The sequence below is a fragment of the Chelonia mydas genome, chromosome 13 (genome assembly GCF_015237465.2).
Source record: "Chelonia mydas isolate rCheMyd1 chromosome 13, rCheMyd1.pri.v2, whole genome shotgun sequence".
NCBI classification, from domain to species: Eukaryota; Metazoa; Chordata; order Testudines; family Cheloniidae; genus Chelonia; species Chelonia mydas.
The window spans coordinates 22,879,044-22,900,428 of NC_051253.2; the positions used below are offsets into that span (position 1 = coordinate 22,879,044).

Consider the following 21,385-nt stretch of genomic DNA (forward strand, 5'->3'; position numbering starts at 1 on the left):
GTTAAGAACCACTGCACAGTCCTCTGCTACTTAAGTTAATGGAGTAATTGACAGCAGGAGTAGGTAGTCATCTTTTATGAGTGGGGGGAGTGGGTTTTGCTAGTGGGTTTGACATCAGACAGCAGAGAAATGGTGTGATTTAGGAATCTTGGCTTCATTCCAGGTTCTGGAGGATAGTGTTCCCCTGTTGGTCCCCAAGGTGACCCCTTCAGTTGTTGTCCCCTCCAGCTTGCCTATGTCCAAGTCCTGTCTCTTCCCCGCCCCAGTTCCATATCGCCACCCGAATCTTCTCACCTAGCCAATCCCATTCTGTGCCCCTCAAACTCATCATCCCAATCCTAGTCTCTTTGTTTAGCCAATCCTAGTCTGCCTCGCTGGGATCCCAACCTTCCTCCCACCTTGGCTCCTGCTCCCAGTCTCCCTCGCTGGGCCTCCTTATCCAAATCTTTCCACCAGCTCCCTGTCTGTCTGCTTGGCCAATCTCAGTTCTTATCCAGTCTGTCTCCTCTCACCTCATCTCACCCCTGCACCCATTAGCTCCCAGTCTCTTTGCCCAGTCACTATCTGTCTCCTCCACACCCCAACCCAGCACACCTTTCTTCTGGTTCCTCATCCAACATCAGCCTGCCTGTCTCCATCCCTGGTTCCCAGTACCCGTTTCCTTGCCTAGCCTGTACCAATTTACTGCCCCGCACCTCCCCCCACACCAAGAAAATTCAGCCTAAGGCAGACTCCTGACTTGGGAAATTTCAGCCTGACTGGTTAAAATTTGGCAGTATTATAAGCACCTGAAAACAGGGTCTTCAAATTGGAAGAGTTGAGCAACCTTAAGTGAAGGCGGTGCTACCACTTCCATGTATAATGAGCCTCCCAATACCCATGTGAGATGAAATATAATAATTCTGCTCATTTGCAGCTGGATAAACAAGGCACAAAAAACTCCTGGGGCTCTTCCAAAGTCATGCGCTGAGTTAGTGGTAGACGTGAAACTAAACACAGGGTTCCGGCCTCTGAGTGCTGTGCTCTAACTGCTAGACCACACTCCCCCCTCCATATTTTAAATATATTTTGTGAGTGTACTAGAGACTTGTAGGCAGTGGATTAATGTATGCATTCTTAAGGAGGCTAAGCAAACCTGCTATAATCCTCACACTGTACGCGAATTTATCTATATATAAATCATAATAATGGAGGGGATTTTTTTTTGAAAGCTTTGGTATTATTAGATGCAATTGGACATTCATGGGTCTTATGAACAGATCACTGGTTCTCTGGATAACTGATGAGTCAATCACTGGCTGAGCGATTTCATAATCCACTGGAAATCTTTCATAGGCCTAAGAACAAACTCAATATATCACTTCACAGTGTGACTTTGTAAAGGTCATTTGGCAGTATTTTAAAAGGGAGACTTGACATGTACTTAGCGCTGTATCCACTCTTTGCACCATGTGAACGATCACGCTGCTTTCCTGAGCAAGTCTTTCTCACCATTCTTAAACTGTGAAAATAAAGTGTAATTAAAACGGGCATTCCTGAGTCTGTTGCTGCCAGATTCTCTGCTGCACCCAGTATCTCTTGGGTGGCAAGGATAAAGCACTAAGGAGATAGCCTCAACTTATTCCTGCTCAGACTGTTTTATACTGACCCCCCACTCTGGTATCGATAGGGGACTGCTGTAACCTGTGATAACTCACTGGAGCCTCAAAGGGGCCACCTGCCAGCTCTGGATTGCCAGAACTCAGCAAGCTCCAGCCATGCGCCCCGCCCCCCGACAACCCCATTCGGGCTGAGTGATCCTGGGTGTGGGAGAGGGGAAAGAGACATCCAGGGTCTCCCACACATTGGGGCAATCTCATTTGGTAGATCATAGAATCATGGGACTGGAAGGGACCTTGAGAGGTCCTCTAGGCCAGTCCCCTGCACTCATCAGATCTGAGATCTGACAGCTTTCCAAGATGCAGGAGAGGATGTGGTCCTTTTTTTTAATATGGAAGGAAAAAGATTTTTTTTAATTGTAATTGGCAACGGTCAGTGCCCCACTGATGTCAATGGAAGGAAAATCTGTTCCTCACAAAATACACATGGCAAACTGAGATGAATAGAATGGGGACACAATAAAGCAGTGCCGTATTAATGCTGATGACTCTGTGAGGTATCTCTCTGGTGCCCCTGTTCCTTCAGGCTATTATCCCACATTTTGGTGCTTTTTAATGCCATTCGCTACATTTTAAGAACGCGAGCGTATAGTTTAACTCAGGCTGCTCACACTGATTCTTTCACCGTATCTGAATGTGTGTGGCATATACAGGAATGACTTGCAGCTAAAATAAGCTCGGCCGAACTTCTCGCAGCTCAACCAGCAGAAAGCTTCCCTTTGGCTCACCTGCTAGAATTGTTTCCCTGTGGACCAGGATGTTCACAGTCTTAGTCTCAGCAAGTATGCAAGTCACACACACACTGGAGCCGGAAGACTCCGCTATTGGCTAAGTCTGCTTGAAGTAGCTGGCTAAGGGTTTTCACGCACCCGTGTAACTCACAGAATACAAACAGTGCCCGGTTTGCCATGGATTAGGGACATGTGCTACAATAAATGTATTGCATATTTTAAAATAGCATGTTAACAGTCACATTTTTTTTTAATATGGCCTTCAGTGTTGTGCTTGCAATTACCTGTAGATGTACAATTGCAGGCATGATTAGCTGTGAGTTCAAATGATAGCATATAGACCTCCTACTACATGGATGGGGATGTAGGTAATTTGGTATATACATTCAGCCATTAGCACCTGCTATTAATTACTGGCAATTTCACATCTACAATTTATTTTGGGTGCAAAACTGCAGAAATTAGGGGCTATGCTGAGATTTCTTTTAAAATGTGCCCCCAAAATCCTGTCTAATGCTTAGATCTTAGTGTATTGATTATGTTTGTAATATGCATCATTTATGAATTCTTTTTAAGAGTTCTTTAATCTTTATGCCAATATTTGCCAAGACAGACAGATTGTTTAATGCCACAGAAACTATTTCCCCTTCTTGGCACCCTAGGAATCACACAGCTGGTGTGAATTTTAATGTTATAGTGTGCCATTTTAAAAAAATTAAGCCAATTTTAGGAAAATAATAAATCTCAATCCTTCTCTAAAAGAAAACTTAAAATTGTATAAATTAAAAACCACCACCACCAAATTCCATCCTTGTGCAAGAGCCTAATTTCCTCCTCTCCACTGGGATCTGGTATGTTTTTCAGTCCTGTCATTAATTGTGCTGTATTGTGTGCATTTTCTGCTTCACTAGTTAGTCAGATAGGCAGCAAATGGAGTCAGCTCTAGGTCACAGAACATGAAAAGCCAACTCCTGCTGCCTCCCAATCAGGTAGGGATATTGAATTGGGCTCCACATAATTGAAAACATTAGCAAGACAGAAAATAAGCCAGAGGTTTTAAACATGGATTCCTGAAATTCAGAGTGTGCTCGTTTGAAGCAGATATGAGGGCTGACCCTTGTGATGAGCCTGATCCAGTTTCTACTGCAGTCAATGGACATTCTCCCACTGGTTTCAGTGGAGTTGGATCAGGCTCCACATGAAGAAATACTTAAGATACAGTGCCTCTTAAAAACAAAGACATCAAAGAATTTTTCAAAGTGTAATGCATTAGGCCTCACAACCCCCTAGTGATTGTGATTATTATTATACCCATTTTACAGACTGGTGAATTGAGGCACAGAAAGATTGTGCTTTTTCACCCAAGCTTGCAGAGTGAGTGAATCCTGACTCCTGGTTCCCTGTTCATAGAATGTCTCCCTGCTTTCTACTGTTAGAGATCCCAAACATGCCTTATTTTGCCAAGCTGTTCCTGGTTTCACCTTCTCGAGGGCTTGGTCCTGCCTGACCTGGAGCAAATGGGAGTTTTGCCATTGTCTTGAATAGAACAAGAAGCAGGCCCATAAAGCTGTTCTACATATTCTCTGATAGCTTCTCCCCAAACCCTTTTAGGTATGATTTGTTTGACATTAGACATACATTTAGTTGAAGTGCATATAAAACCTTTAATTTTCTAGAATAAGGCCAAGTTACATCCCAAGCTCTTTTTTTGTGACAGGACAGAAAAAGCCCAAGGCTCCTGCCTGAAGCCACAGAGGTTGTCTTTGATACTTAAGGTATCGATGAGCTAGGGAAGATCCCAGTGAAAATACCCAACCCAACAAAAACAAAGCTGTATCGAGAGAGAGGGTGTGTGTGTTCGTGTCTGTGTGTGTGTGCCCTGCAGTAACCTTTACTAGAACCTGATGGCGCTGCTTTGCTAGAATAGTTCTCTTTCTAGATAACCTGGGGCAATTATTTCTTTAACCCTTTTCATTCCTGAATATCTAGGCTCTGCCTACACAGGCAAAGTCACCGTCGCCCAGGGTGGGGTCCTGCCCAGCATCCAGGCTGTGCTGCTGCCCAAGAAAACCGAGAGCCACAAAGCCAAGGGCAAGTGAGCAGGCTGCTAGTATTCGAATGAACTATAAGCCAGGGATGCGATTCTCAGCTCAGGTACACATACTTGCCCTGGCTTGGTGAGAGCTAGCATGAATATAAATAAGAGCATAGCTGTGATGGCATGTCTCAGCTGTGCTACGTCCTTACCCACCAGGGTCAGGCGGATTTGTACTCAGCACGGCTGAACCATGCTGCTGCCGCCACTGCCCATGTGATCACGGCGACGCTACTGTTTATACTCACGCTACCTCTCATTGAGCTAGGGCAGGCATGTGTATGTGAGCTGGGAATCACACCCCTCGCTTGTAGTGTAGACTTTGCCTTAGAATTAAAGGGGGCAGATTCTTAGCTGGTATCAATTGTCATAGCTCCATGAGTTCCACCAGCTGAGGATCTGCCCCAAAAAGGATAAGCTTGCTCCATAAAGAAGACCTCTCCTCCTCCTTGTAAGGATGGCAGAATCTTGTTCATAATGTTCACAAGTGCCTTCCCAAAACAGAAAAATGGACACTTTGTTTTGGATGTACGGAGAGCCAGCCAAAGGCCTATGCACCACTTCAGTCTCATGTCTTCCAAACAGGATTTATCTAGGACATGGGTGGTCTATAGGACATGGGCAAGCTCTCTGTGCAGGGCCAGATTTCACCCTTGGTCACTATCATTACTACACTGCTTCTTGCTGAATGCCATCATGTGTTTCAGCATAATCCTGTGCACTGCGATAGAAGCCCTGTGCAGTGGGAAGTCTATGATTCTTTATCCAGGGAATACTACAGCTCCATCTACCAATATACATTCAGAAACGTCATTTGTTTGGATTTGTTTCCTCTCCAATCTTGTTAGATGCAAGTGACACAGCGTAATGGTTTTGCCGGTGCAGAGCAGAGGGGAAAAGAAACCACACAAATGTATTTGTTTGATGGACCCTCTTATCTGGTGAGTGACTCTGACAGCGATGTATCCTTCTGGGACCTGCCAAGCCGGGAGCAAACTGAAATGATGGCATGAATTGGACAAAGCAAGGAGATAAGATGAGAAAATAATTCCCCATTGCTCTCAGCTGCTCCTGACCTGCAATCTACATCATCACAGACCCCTGGTCTGTGTACACTGTGCGTTTGGCAGTTGGTCACAACAATAACCGCACATCGTATCAGCTTTGGAACAAAATGTCCTGTGCTGGTCGCTTTAAGAGCTACGCAGGCCAACAGGTCTGGAAGGCGCAATTCATAGCTGGCTGCTGCTGCTGTGCGGCTGCAATTCAGCTTGCTAATCCGAGAGAAGGCACTTGGAGTAAATATTTATGGATGCTAAAAGATGGCTGCGATTCCAGTATCCACCCAAACAGCTTCCTGAGGCCCCCCGGTGAAAAAGACATCGGAAAGAATCCAGGACTGTAAGAAAAATAGATCGAATTAACCACTGAGGTAATGCCATGGATAAATTTGGTCTAGGGCATTTAGGGTGCCCAGATGTCCCAATTTTATAGGGACAGTCCCAATTTTGGGGTCTTTTTCTTATATAGGCTCCTATTACCCCCCCATCCCCTATCCTGATTTTTCACATTTGCTGTCTGGTCACCCTCAGGGCATTTGACATAAAGAAGAATACAACCACTAGTCCATTAGCCACTCTTTCTGGAGTCTGGGGACATCTGAAAGTGGGTGGGCAAATTTCACACAATATTGTTACTTTCCCTGAGGCTGTGCCCGTTTCTTCTGCTGCATCTCTTCTTATCTAACTCTGCAAACTTGTTTATTTACAAGAAATATACCAAGTTCTGCTTCTCTGAACTCAGGAGAAACCAAGAACAAAAGGAGCAGTTTCTTGGCTTACAGCCCCGAATCACTTTAGCGAACACCATAAGAACGGCCATACTGGGTCAGACCAAAGGTCCATCTAGCCCAGTATCCTGTCTTCCAACAGTGGCCAATGCCAGGTGCTTCAGAGGGAATGAACAGAACAGGTCATCATCAAGTGATCCATCACACCCAAAAGCTCTCTCTGCCTTTTTCCAGGGTCACATCATGCTTACCAGCTGCTGCTTGGCTTTCTTGCTTTTTTCCCTTTCTCTCTGTTCTGTCTGCCCCTTCCCTCCCCTTTGCCCCCCGTCAGAACAATACCTAGTGGAACCCCCTCCATCCACATGGTGCTAATTTCTGGGCAGATTCTATTAGACCTTGTTTTAGGTGAGGCCCCTTAACTGTCTCTTCCCACTATCTTAAATGAGGAGCATATTCATGCATCACTTTCAACCAGGTTTTAATTCAACCTATAACAAGGTTTAACCCAGCTCATAAGACTGTTGCCGTACTCGGGCTGCAGCATCAGCATTTGACTCATGGCAGAATGAGGTCTTTCCAGACAGGAGGACCAGAGGTGTAATTATTTTAAATGACGACAGCTTTCATGCTGACAGTGATTGTTTGGACCACCACAGAAGTGCTGGTATGGTGACTTGCCATGTACTGGATCAATCCAATCCCTGATGCTCTGGACCAGCTGCCTCTGGATACTTCTAGGAATAATCTAAAAGTAAGGGTTCCCTACAGATGGGCAAATATGGAAGACCCCATGGCACAGCTCACGCCCTCCCATGAAAACCTGCAGAAGAGGGATGTGAGGGAACTGTACATTGGTGATTTTCCTCCTCCATGGGAAAAGCTGTGGGGCATGCTCTGAAACCTGGCAGTTCCACAGAGATCTGTGTGAAGCCATGGCCATCAGTGCTCTGGAAAAGCCCCTCTGGTTACCTAGCCATCATGTTGCTAGAGATTCCCTGCTGGCTGCAGAACCTGGTGGGCGCGATACAGCAAAGATAATACAGCCCCTGGCTGTGGAACTGGAATACAACCTCCCTGCCACCACTTCCCAGGGTTGTATTATTGTTCCTGAGTAATTTCCAGGGAGTGGGAGAGGGGATGGACAATGGGCATTGACCTCATTCCTACCCTGCCCATTCTTCTCCCACACTCCATGCAGTCTCTGTCCCTGTCCCCAACGCAGACCCCAGACCTTCAGGATCTGGAGTAGAGGGAACAGTGTAGTGGCAGTGAACGAGCAGCACCTCCATGCAGAAGAGTGCATATCTGCAAGCAGATAACCCTCTCTGGTTGTCAATCTAGAGGACACAATCTGGCCCTCTGTTTGGAAGGAGCTGAGTCTTTGTGGGACGGTATCCAAGACATCTGTACTTTCCAGTCAGGTCACATATGGGGTAGCATCTATCACTCTTTCTCTCTATGGTATTTCTAAGGCACCTATCATCTTGGTACCTAAGAATTCCTTCTCTCGAAACAGACCTCTCTGCCCTCTGCACCTTGGCGAGCAGCTGGAGAAATACTGGCTCCTGCTCAATCTTTGCTCCCATTTCAACCCATGAAATATGCGGGTAAGACTAAATTCTTACACTGGTAGTGACTGCTAAGAATGGTGAGAGAAAATAAAACCTCAGTGTGCCACCACTAGGGCATAATTTTGAGCAAGGCGTAACCTTCACCGATACATCCCTATACAAACAGCAAGGCTTTGGCACGGTGCACAATTAGAAATCAAAGGAAACTGTCCAATAGTAGCAGGAACAAAAACAAATAAACAAACAAACAAACAAAAACACCCAGAAGGAAAAAGACTGATTTTGATTATGGAATAAAACTTTAATTTTTATAAAGCCCTGAATGAGATGCAAATATTTATTCTGCTACTGACCTTCTCAGGCAAATAGTGCATTAGGCCCTTATGGGGCTTGATGCTTTATACTGCAGGGAAGTGAGAAATCATTAAAAGTGAAGCAGGGTTTTAGAGGAGCAACTGATTGCTCAGGGGGACTGTAATGAATTCCCCAAACTCCAGTGCTGTGAAAAGTCATTATGTGGATGAATGTGGCTAAATAACACCCTTGGATTTTTAGAGTAACATCTGTCCAAACAAAGGCAACCTTTCTTCTGCTTGGATATGCCAACTTCCTCTTGGAGCCTGCTTTCTGGGTGAGAAGATACCCAGGCTCGTGCGAGTTTCAAACACAGAGCCTCCTGCACAGAGCCTCTTATTTTCATATGTTTCATCATCCTCTGTCAGAATATGTACCTTTCCTTGATCTGGGGTGCAGAGAGGTTACCTTCATTAAAGATGAGTATTTATCTATATTGGTTTCTAATACACAAAAAAGGCCTCTATCCTGGGCCCCAGAGACCAGATTTGCAAAGGTATGTAGGGATTTAAAGGTACAGATAAGTGCCCAGTGGGATTTTCCAGAGCAACCAATAGAAATTAGGAGCCTACGTGCTTTTGAAAATCCTAATAACTGCCTCGCTATATCATTAGGCACCTAAATACTTTACTAATCTGACTCTGGGTGTTTTCGTCATAAGTTAAAAACCAAAATCCCATGAAAAGATGAAGCTGGCAGCTAGGCCTCAACCTGAGACCAGAAAAATAACTAGCTAAGGGTTAAATCAAAACCCAACTAATATCCCTTATGACAGTTACCACTCCTTATTGTGACCTTCTATCCCCAAAAGCCTGGGTAAAGGGACAGGCCCTGAAGATGGATAGGTTTGGGCTCTTTCAGCTGGAGGGGATGGGTAGGTTCTAAAGCTAAGAAGAGTAGCCTGCGAGTAGCTCCCCTCTCCTAAGGTATGTCTGCACTGCCCATTCCTCACGGAGGAGAATGGAGTACATACACTGCGTAGTGTAGACAGGGAGGCACTGCTTAGATGAGTAAAGAACCCTGAAGGTATGTACCCTGTGTAGTTCTCTACATGCCCAACCAGTGCATCCCATGTCTACACTGCTATTTTTAGCAGTCTAGTGTCCCGCTGCCCCCCCACTGCAGGGAAAGGCGCTGCCAGAGCCTTTCCTTGCTGCCTCCTCCCTTTTCAGAGCTACACACCACTATGTGGATGTAGCTTGCGTTTCACTGGGGTGTGTAGCTACACATACCCTACACATCACCACCAGTGGAGTGCAGTGTATACGTACTCTTAGGGTATGTCTACATTGGAGCTGGAGGTGGTAATCTGCAGCTCAAGCAGGCATACCCACTCTAGCTTTGATCAAGCTAGCATGCTAAAAATAGAAGTGCTGTCATGGTCACACACATTGTGGGAGGGGCTAGCTGTCCTGTGTATGATCCTATCTGAGATCCTATGTGCATACTCAGGGCCCCTAACCCGTCCCATTTCTCATGTTGCCACTGCTACACTTCTACTTTTAGTGAGCTAGCTCAATCAGAGCTAGCATGGGTATGTCTACTGGCTTCTGTTCCTGGCTCTGCATTTGACACAGAAGTGATCCTGCAAACACTTAAGCATGTGTGTAACTTCATTTCATGTGGGTAGTCCCATTATCGCTGCCACAATAGAATTATTATTATTATTCTGAGCTGAGAAATTCTATCCAACCATATTTTATTGGAATTTATTAGTTAGTCACCTTAGCAAATTTACCATGAGCATGCATGTACTTTAAGGGGAATGCTATTAAGTTGGGTACCTAATTTCCTTGGGCACCTTTGAAAATCCCCTAACCTTAAATTACACATACCAGCCCAGTCTAGTACAAAACCATCCCATACAAACGTACTGTGTGTAAATAATTCTGAGATGATGACTGTTTACCAGAAAATTGGAATATGCTGAATTCTAATGAGTGGAACAGGTGAGTGCAATCCTGTGACCTGTGTTTGATGCAAGAGCAGCCATTTATTTTGCTTGAAGCTAGTTCTTGTTTTAGCGTGTTCACCTTTGGGGGGAATACAGGTCAGTGAGTGGCTGGCAGCTTTGCAGCTGGGATCTTTGTTCAGGCTGTGCTTTGAAGAGAGTCAAACAGGAAATGGAGCGAGAATGGCCAGGAAAATGCTACACCTGCTAATACCTGGCTGATAGGTTAAAGGTGTGTGTTTCACCCAAAATCCCAGATCTCTTTATACAGCTTTCTCCTCTCCCGGAGACTGCCCAGTGCCTGAGTCAATGTCATTAGAGTAGGCAGATGATCATCTCTATAATGATGCCATTCATGGCTGATCTTCCTGGATTGAAAATGAACTGTAGCCGCTGTGGCTTCCACCTTTGCCGCATAGCAATGAGAGCAGAAAGTCAATTAATTACCTTCTTGCTGGAATCCAGGGGTCCTTTCGTCCTCAGCTCAGTCGAGTGTGTAATGGAAAAAGGGAATGAAGCAGACTGCATCTGGCCAACAGGGAATTGCATGACAAAGTGAAAGATGAGCTATGGGAAACCAGGAAAGGGAGGGGCAGTGGGGAGAAAACCTGCTCCTGTGAGTTCATTTAAAAAAAAAAAAGATGGTACTGATTACTTTATTATTGTCTTATTTTCTGAGACTGTAGTCTCCTCGTCTCTTCCTGATGCTGCAGAAGTCTGGAGCAATCCCCTGATTTCTCTGCTTTGCTTCACCGAAGTGCTTTGCAGAGGCCTCTCTCAGTGATGCTGTTTGCTTTTTATCTGTTGTTGCCTTCGTAAGTTACCCATAATGGCTGACACACAGTAACCAGTGTAGCAGGTGTGGCATGTGGCCTGAAATTCCACTCTGTTGTCTTAAAGATAGGTCATCTTCAGGGTTGGCCACCTTAACATTCCTTTAAGTGTCTTTTCATGGTGAGGAGGAACGAAAGGGAATAGCATTGCAGGCCACAATAAAAAAAAATCCCCCAAAAGGATGGACAGATGCATCAGAACACAAGAAATAACCTCTTATCTGCTTGGTTGGTATTAAGCATGAGTGAAAAGCAGGGAGAGTGGCAACAGGTTCAAAATAGACTCCAAAGTATGTTGGTGCATATCACTGTTCATCTTTAAAATATCCCCTCCTGTGTTTGCACTTGTACTGGGTCTTATATCGGGCACCCATGTTATATCCATCTATCTAATCACATACACAGAGTATAAGTTACTATAGGTCATATATCAAGGGCAAAATCGAGCCCGGTAGGAAGAAGCCAGAGGTGGAGGAGAGAGATTGTTTGAAGCATTCTACTGACAACTGTGTTGGAAAATAGTCATGTGCTGTTTTGTAATGCAGCTGGTGCTACCACAAGTCTTCAGTCTAGTGTGGACAGGGGGTGTGTGTGTGTGTGTAAGCAAAGCATATAACAGCATTAGGCTGTAATCATATGTTTAATTCCAGACACTGTCACAAGCTTTTGAATGTGTCTGTGCTGTGGAGGAAGGGGGGTAGAGCGTGCGTGTAGCCACAATTTATGATGGGGACTGAGAAGTTCCATGGTTTTCTGTGATATTTAGCAGGTTCTGTACATCCCCCTCTCTGCTTCCCCCTAAGCTTTCTCCCACCCCAAATACACATATTTTCTCCAGAGCTGATCAAGAAAAGAGACGGATATTTTGTGAAAAATTTCTAAAATAACAAAAATGTTTTATTCAAAATGTTTTTGTATGCAAAAATTCTTGTTGATTTCAGTGGGATTACTCACATGCTTAAAGTTAAGTACATGCTCAAGTGCTTTGGTGGGTCAGGACCAGAGTGCTCAATATCCTGCAGCATCAAACAGAGAATGCAGCAGAGGAACCAGGGCCCAGGACTGCAGGGCAGGTGCTTCTGCCAGAAGCCACATGTAAACATTTCACTTTCCACATGTAAACTAGCACTGTGCCCTTCTACAGAACTTTTTCATCTCTTGGTCTAGCGAAGCGAGGTCTTACAATCAACTCAGTGCATTTCTCTGGTTGTCTGCCTGACTATCTGTTACGCAATAACTTTTGAATGCTGCCTCTGATCAATTCCCAAAGTTTAGGGAACATTCTAGGCATCAGTGATTTTTTGGTGAAAATCAGAAAAATGGAACGGGGGAAAAACGGGGAACAAGTAGAGAATGTTCTGGCATCTGATTAGCAGACCTACCAGCTTCAACCTCCTCTGCAATTGTCTATAAATAAAAGAACCAGTGGATGACAGCCATTAATATCTACTGGCATAACGATACCTCCCTTTTCAACTCTGCCCATTGTTCCAATACAGTTTTAAAATGTTGACACCCTGAATAATCTATCTCCTAGACAGAAAGAAAAGAAATAACAGTGGCAGCAGGTGAGGGGAGGGTGCACACAAAGCCAATGGCATGGGGACAGGAATAGGGGACAATGGTATGGGGGAAAGGGAATATGAGGGATACATAGAGCCCTGGCACATGGCAGAAGGGGAATGGGATGTAAACAGAGCCCCTTCCATGGTGGAGAAATGGGGAATGGAGGGCATGGGCAGAAGGATGAAAGTATGGTTTGAATCTAATGCAGTTTGTGTGTAGATCTTTATACTGCAGCTGCGGTATGAGGATGACAGAAATTGTCTCAACCAGAACAAGAGCGAATGGTTCAATAGCAGAAGTTGCTGTGGGTTTGGGTGTTAGAGATGGAAAAGCCCTCTTCAGCAGCTGGGCCATCTCAGTGCCAGTGCAAGACAATGGAAGTACAATGGAAGTAACGGGGAGGCAGGGACCGTCTTTTTGTTCTGCGTTTGTACAGTGGGTGGTGTAATGAGGCCCTGACCAGGATGGGGGTGGGGTTGTCTCCTTAGATCTACTGCAAAACAAATAATAATAGGACACATGTGCTTAAGTGCTATAGCTGAATAGGGACGCTATGATTCCACAGAGAAGGATCAGACTGTGAGTTTCCTTCTCTTTAGGTTTTGCTCCTGGAGGGGGCAATCTGGATGGGATGGCCTTTTGTTTTCTCTCTCTCTCAGCCCACTGCCAGAGAAGGAGCTAGAGCTTCTGAGCTTTCATGCACAGGGTGGATAAATCATGATATATAAAATCAGGATGATGGGGCCTGTGACTGGAAGCGGCTCAGATTCCACAGTGAATCCCTAAAATATTAGTGCATCTCAGCTCCATTTAGCCTTAAAACACCATGTTCGTTATGGGCCCATGGGGCTGTTGTGTCTTTTTCACTCTTTACACAACAATCAGCAATATGGGGGAACCATATGGGCAGAGCCGGGTGCCAAATAACCTTGTTTGCTAACTCTACACAAACACACAAGGCCTGGCTCTGCACATCCTGTTGCTTTGTGACAGGATTCTGGCAACTTCTAAAACACAGAACATGGTGAGCACCACTCGAGAGCTCATAAACGACTTAAAGGGGTACCACCTTATTCCTAGTCACGACAGGGTCACAAAGATGTGTGTTTCTTTGTTGCTGTTTAAACACAGCCTTGAGAAGAGAGCTGGGAGTGGATATAAATAACAGCCACAAGATTCCTCTCATCAGCCACTCACCTTCAATTACAGAAGGGAAGAAGACGAAAGACAAGCAGCATGGAGAGAAAAAACAAACCATGCTGATCTTCATTGCAGAGTGACTTTCTCTCTTTAATGGATTCTCCCTCCCAAATCATCCAATGTGAGGCCACTGGCATGTTCAACAGACGGATCAGCCGTCGCAAATGTGCAGCTGAGCCCCTGGGAGCCTCAGGCACCGACGTTATGTACAGTAGACGTGTGTTTGCTAGTTCCCATGGAAGATGGGGAAAAAATAAAAGTGCTGGCCTGGTACACAGAGAAAATAGAGCACCGTTCAATCACTGCTAGGGTGGGCTGTGGGCTGGGTTGGGCTTGAGAGGGACTGGAAAAGGGTAGATGGCAAAGGCAAGGAAAGATGCAATGAAAAGCACTGAGCCACTCACTAAATGAAAAAAGAAAGAAAGAAAGGGATTGTCATTCTGGAGGAACGCACAGTTAAGAGAGAGGAGTCACAGCCTAGGACTTAAAGGAAAGGAAGGATGGTCTTGTGAATAAAGCACGGGATGGGGGCTCAGGAGTTCTTGGTACCATCACTGGCTCAGCCAAAGTCTGCGTGATTTTAGGACACCAACTTAGTGCCTGATTGTCACAGGGGCTGAGCACCAGCAGCTCCGATCGAAGTCCAAGGCAGCTGGGGGTACTCATCACTGCCGAAAATCAGGCTCTTTAACCTCCCCGTGTCTCCGTTTGCCCATTTGTGAAATGGGGATGATAATACTTTACTTTACAGGGGCGATGTGAGGATGAATTCATGAATCTTTGCAAAGTGCTCAGAGGCTAGTGTTGTGGACCATAAAATACCTAGCTAGAGAAAAAACACAGGGTGTGGGTCAGGAGAGCTAGGTTCTGTTCCTGTTTTATCCACTGATTTGTTGCTACCTTTGTGCCTCAGTTTCCTTTTCTGTTGAAGGGGGATTTCACCTACATAGCTGCACAGGGTGCTAGGGACAAGGTGGGTGAGGGAATATCTTTTATTGGACCAACTTATGTTGGTGAGAGAGACAAGTTTACACAGAGCTCGTCCTCAGGTCCCAAATAATCTGAAGAAGAGCTCTGTCTGGCTTGAAAGCTTGTCTCTCGGACCAACAGACGTTTGTCCCGTAAAAGGTATTCCCTCACTCACCTTGTCTCTCTAATATCCTGGGACCGACATGACTACAACAACCCTGTATCTTTGTTAGTGTTTGTGAAGCACTTTGAGATCCTGGGATACAAGGTGCTACAGAAGTGCAGAGTATTACTATTTGTAAATATATGAAAGTTTCTAAAAATGCCATTTGCCATTTTCCTGTTTTCTGTTGCTTAAGCTAGGTACAGTTAGGGACACAGGAATTGTCCTCCCACAACACATACGTATGGTCTATCAGGTTCCCTGTTCATTCTCAGGGCATGGGCAGTACCACAACAGATGCTCAAAGAAAGCCTTCAGAGCCCTCATGTAATGTGCCAACTGTATCATACAATATTACGGAAGGAAATTACTTTCCAAGCCCAGCTGGTGAGCACTACATGCTGTGAATCACGATACTTGGTTGCCCTTGTGTTTGTTATCCTGAGTAGTGTAATGACAGCTGATATTCTTTTTCATCTTGCTGAAAATATCTGCATGGTTAGTGTCCCACAGCAATGAGTTTCACGAGTTAATTGTTGAATTAAAAAGTGGTATTTATGTTTATATATTTCTAATTGTTTTTGCCCTGTTAAATTCATTGCTTGTCCTTTGTGTGATACAGCGTGGCCAGAAAGCAGCAGGAGAGTGATATAGGAGATATGTGTAAGTCCCAGGATGAGGAGAAGCCTTATTCCCTGTGGAGGGAAGAAAGGTTTCTATAGATTAATTAAAAGCACCTGAAGTCAATTAGAGCACCTGAAGCTAGTCACCTGATAAAAACCCCCTGCTTCAGTCAGACAGGGGAAGGAGTTGGAGCAGAGAGCAGTTTGGAGGAGTTGATGTAGAGGCAAGTTTGGAGAAATGCCATGACTGGCTAGAAGACCAAGACCCTAGGGAAAGAGACGCCCGGCTTGTGCAGAGAGAGAGAGGGCAGGAAGCCTAACAAACTGAAGAGCAGGAGGGGGAAGTAGCCCATGGGAAGGAAGCACTAGTTCAAGTGGTTTACTACTATCCCTAGGGCCCCTAGGCTGGGACCCGGAGTAGATGGCGGGCCTGTGTCCCTCCCTCTCCACTATCCTTCTCTGGGTTACTAGTGGGACAGTAAATACCCTAGTTCAGAGGCAAGAAACTGTGCCCTGACCCCGCCCCGCCCCCAAGAAGAGGAAGCCCGGGACCCATCATAATCGTACCGGCAATTTGCCACACTTGTTATTGCCTTATGGGAAAGGATAAGTACAGAAGTGCGGTTTTTATCTGGCCATTCTCCCTGTACAGCCAATTGTCCTGACATAGATCAGCCACGGTGAGACCGAGATGGTCTCAAAAAATAAAATTTAAATAAAGAAAAATAGGTGTTGGCAGTGTGGAAAGTGGGGAGTAGGCAAGTGTGATGGGGAGGGAGCTTCCTTCACAATCCCTCCATGACCGTTCCAGCACGTGTCATTATCTTTAAGCAAGCAATGCAATATTGGAAACTGTATTGTTCTGGTGCTCAGGTCCATCAAGCGTGAATAAATATTCTGGGGAATATTTCTTCCTCTTTTTCTCCCCCTAATTCTTTCCCCACTTTGCTTTTACACAAAGGCTTTTAAAAACTTCAGGTCCAAATTTACAGCACCCTCTTTAATTTACGCACTCCTAGATTTGCACAAAAGTGGGCAAGCACCCTGAACATGTGCACAGTCATCTGCTCATGTGTATCATGTAGCCAGGTACCCAGCTGCCCAATTTACATACACATGCAAAATTCGAGAGTGGGGAATGTTAATATTTGCTTGCAAAGTCAGTTGTGAGTCTAAAAGCAGAAGTGCAAAATTATAGGCTAATTTGAGGCTGGTTCAGAATGTGGCCCTTAATAGTCTAATCTCAGAACCTGCAGGTGTGGGTAATATATGGTATGGTGTATTCTTGTTCTGCTGTTATGGGAGCATTTCAATAACATCTGCAGACTGCTTCCCTATGTTAGCTGTGAACATATCATCAGGAGAACGTACATACTGATTCAGTGACAGATCTTGCATTCCCGTGGGCTGCTGCTGTGGGTTTGCTTTTGGGTATAGCTGGAATAAATTTGTGATAGGTCTGAATAATACGGTGTTGGCCTTCCTTCTTCACTGTAGAATGGATACAAAATAAAGGATGAAAAATAACAATTAAGGGACAATGTTGGTGGGGGCTGGGCACTGCCTCCAGGAACCACAAGGGAGCAAAGGGCAGTAGTGTTCTGCCCCAGTTCTGACTCCTGTAGTGCCAACAGAAAGGTCATTCCCCAGACTGTCCACGGAGAAAAAATAGAGGCATACTGACTTTGAAGATTCAGGGTGTGAGCCAAGCATCAACTGCTGAGGAAGTAACTTATCCTATGGGCTGGTTATTCCATACCTGCCCTTGATGGAGTTTCTTACAACTTCCTCTGACGTAACTCTGGCCACTGTCAGAGACAAGACACAAGACCAGGTGGATCTCTGGTCTGACTCAGTATGGCAATTCCTATGCACCTTTGTTCCTATGAAAGGACCTGTGCATTGGCATCCTGTGAGCAGGCCTATGGGTCAGAAGTGTGTATTTAGCACATTTGTGAGCATTTGCCTCTTGACCTAGTAACAGCAACTAAGCACACACAGACACTTCACCCCCAGTATAGAGTATTCCTACTCTGCACAGGAACAACCTGCCTGGGATAGAGGGGGCCAAGAGTGCTGTGTGTTGGGTGGTTGCTGTCCAGACTACAGTAAAATATTGATGCTCAATTTTCTGCAGCTGTTTACAAATGGGACCTGAATTTTGTCATCAGTTCAGTTTTGTGCAGGAGAAATGGACCTCATCCCTTTTTGATGGTCTTGATAACTGACTGGAATTTATTGATCAGATTACAGAATCCTAGCAGAAAGCAAAGAACATTGAGTTTTTAATTTGAATTTTGAAGGGTTTAAATGTTACCAAGCATACATATGCTATGCTTTTCCTCGACTCTCAAAATGACACTATAATTGTGTCCTAGAAAATATACTTCTACTACTCAAGGCATAAATATGAATATTTTATTTAAATGCTCATTTAATTTGACAGTGATGAAGCTTTATATATGTTGTCAATGAAAACCCTATTAACATGAATCCAACCCATGGGAGAAATGCCATTTTCACAGCGAACTTGGGAATCTGATCTCATAAACACTAACAACTATCACCTCCTTTTCATTTCAACAGGAAAGCCAAGGTCACAATTAAATTTAATTCCCACCTAACAGAAATATCTCCTAGGACATTTTTTTAGTCTTATTCTCATTTTTGGAAGATTTTTATTTTGTTGTTCACAATGATTTGTTTGCATGGCGTATGAAGATCACAGAGATTCATGGGAAGTTTTGTTCATGTCAGAGGAGAAATATTGAAAAGTGTAAAAAAAAAAATGGAGGTCAAATCTGTAAGATGTTACTCAGTTTTTCCTCAGTCCTTACTCAGGCAAAATTCCTACCAGGCTAAAACCTAAAACCGTGATGCCTTTAGTCATGCATCTGTTATATCTTTGTTTTATCTGTACTGCACCTTTATAAATCTTAAGAATTCTGCTGTTTACAGAGTCAGGCAGTCATTTTTGTGTTCAGTTGGCTATTAACCAAGATAGTCAGGGATTCATCCCCATGCTCTGAATGTCCCTAAATCTCTGACTGCCAGAAGTTGGGACTGGATGGCATGGGATGGATCACTTGATAACTGCCCTTCTCTGTTCATTACCTCTGAAGCATCTGGTACTGGCCACTGTCTGAAGAAAGGATATTGGGCTAGATGGACCATTGGTATGAGCCAGTTTGCCCTCTATTATGTTCTGTGCAGATTGTTAAAAGAAGAAGACATGCACTATGTGCTCTTTCTCATGGAGCTTTTACTTTTTGTTTTTTCTTGTTATGCTGTTGTCTTAACCTAAAATAATGGTGATTCTGACTGAAGGGTTAAAATCCATTGCTAATGTAATAATCTGGTATATGGATTTGTGTACAGGCCCAAAGTCCAGAGTTTGGTCAAGAGGTCAGAGGCCTTGTAATAGCTAAAACAAAAGGCAAAATAACCAAAAATAACCTTGTTTTTCCTAAAATATGCCTGCTCAGCAAAACACCAGGTGCTGGGGGCAATAATTGTGTCTTATTCAAAGTTGCAAATAGAACAAAGAAGCCCTGTTTATGTTGTGTTAGTTTCTTCTGTAGGGAGATGTTCTTCCCACACATCCAACCTTGAGTTTATAAAAGGTTCAAGCATGTCAGTATAAAATATGGCGTCCTCCCACCTCCCTTTCCTAGGGACCAATGCCTGCCTTAAAACACAAATAAACAACTTAAAAAACAATCTTTATTGTCATATACTTTCACTGTTTCTTTGCTTTTACCCCTAAATATATATCTGTTGAACAATCAAAGGAGCTACTTCATTCCTATGGACCACAAATCAAAATTCAACATATATATTTTATACTAATACATTTATTAAAGTACTAATTAAATGTTAATTTGTCAACTTAAAACCATAAGCCAAAACATTATGTAACCTTTAACCATTGGCTGCTATGCTATCATGTCTTGCTGCTAAACCTATCCAAAAAAGTAAAACTGCCTACCCCATCACTTTCCCCGCCCATAAAAAATCCATATATTTCATTGTAATCAATTAATTAACAGTGTCTCTAAGGCTAATAAGCAAGGTGACACTCCGTCAGCGCTGTATGTAATAAACTCCTGTGCTTAACCTCTACACGGTGTGAATTTATGTCCTTCACTGACTGCAAGTGTCTATTTTTTGTTTCTCTTTGTTTCTGGGAAACCATAAGATGATGGATTTGGTCCTGATGGTGGGGACCTAGCCACTCACAGAGTGGTTCTACTATAGCCAACCCTTGCATTGTTCCAGGCTAATGTTATGCTGATGAAGATTCATTCATAATAACAGAAGCTTGAGTTTACCTCAGTAGTAGTTATTCCACATTTCTGTGCTTTATGGTACTAGATGATGGGCAATGGTACCGACTTCTTTTGGCAAGGCTCAGATGTAGTGTGTTCCTGAGGGAAACCGTCAGTTCTTTCACTAACTTTTTATCCCATCACCTGGGATGCTAATAAAAAAGAACTTTATAATACAAATACAGGTGCCCTCAGATTCCACCATAAACTTTTATAGCAGAGTTCAAACAAGAGATCTACCCCCGTGAAGGGACATACGGTAGAATTTCACAGGGCTTTCTCCTCCTAAGAAGACTATCAATACATCTCCTCCACAAATGATGCAGATGTAGTTAGGTGACTGTTGCCGACTCCCTCCCCCCCAGCCCAAAGCACACTGATATATCAGCGTCTTTTTCCTTCTCTACCCTCTTGAAATTCCCAGCTCTGTTCAGAGCTATTAACCCGGTCACAAAGGCTTGTCCCAATCCAGCAGTTTACCTAATTGCCTTTTTATAGTGTATTGTGCAACTCTTTATTATCCTGTCAGAATTCACCTCCAAGGCTTCTGTTGAGGTGGGGGAATGGGGGCTGGAGAGGGAAGAAAGAACTGGAATGAATTTCTGTACTGTACAGCCACTCATGTCTGAAAGCTTAGAACAAGAAGGTGCGTGTTTACAATACCAGAGGGATAGCTAGATACTGTACAAGTTTTTCTCAATGGGTTGGTAAATCTTTGCCATTTCAGACCTCTGTGGTCTAATCTACACACCCACACCCATATATAAATATAGATACAATTATTGATTTCAATAGTGGCCCTTAAAATCAGCACTTGCTAACAGTTACCTCAGAATACTATCCGAGATATCACAATTTTTGCCCTAGACTAAGAATTAGGAGATATCTGTGGTTGACTTTTTGTGACAATTGCTGTATGCACCGTCGTCACTAAACTTCAAAACATACATTCCTATGTCTGAGTACAGAGTACGTACACATTTTACAGGGCAGTTGCTTTTTCACTACACATAAATGCTATCAATCGCACCTTCAAGTACCCACAATTCTCTCTGGTCACATGGGGTTTCTCACCCATCTAGTACACCAATCAGCTAAAATGAAATCAAAGCAAAACTCATCATTTTCAAGTGAAAACTTATACACACCTTGCGATCTTGCAGTGGTGATTCACCCAACTCTCCAGTTCAAATCAATTGGAGTTTGGGAAGTGCAAGGAATTGGGAATTGACCTCTCAGTATATTTATTTGACTGGAGAAATTACTATAGAATTAGCTCCTAAATGGAACACAAATAACCAGAGCCAGTGTGCTGAGGTCTAATTTTCTGAAGACCTAAATCTCTTGTATGTTGCACTGGGAGCAGGTTAGATGCATGATCACACCCTGAACATGGAATCTTTCAGCTGAGGCTCTCCAAGCTCTTTGCAGCCTTTAGTTCAGGCTCACAGCACCCTTTGGGTTTTGGTAAATCCCATTATAATGCCCATTTTACAGGGGGGTAAACTGAGGCAGAGAGCAAAGGGCTTGTACAACCTCTCCTCTCGTAGACAC

The 21,385-nt window shown here is 44.0% G+C and overlaps 1 protein-coding gene across 1 annotated transcript in view; it reads left to right on the plus strand.

Annotated features, from left to right (window-relative positions):
• The window catches only part of SLC32A1 (solute carrier family 32 member 1), a 60,061-nt gene that overhangs the window by 28,485 nt on the left and 10,191 nt on the right, over positions 1-21,385 (plus strand). The gene's annotated exons all lie outside the window — the stretch shown is intronic.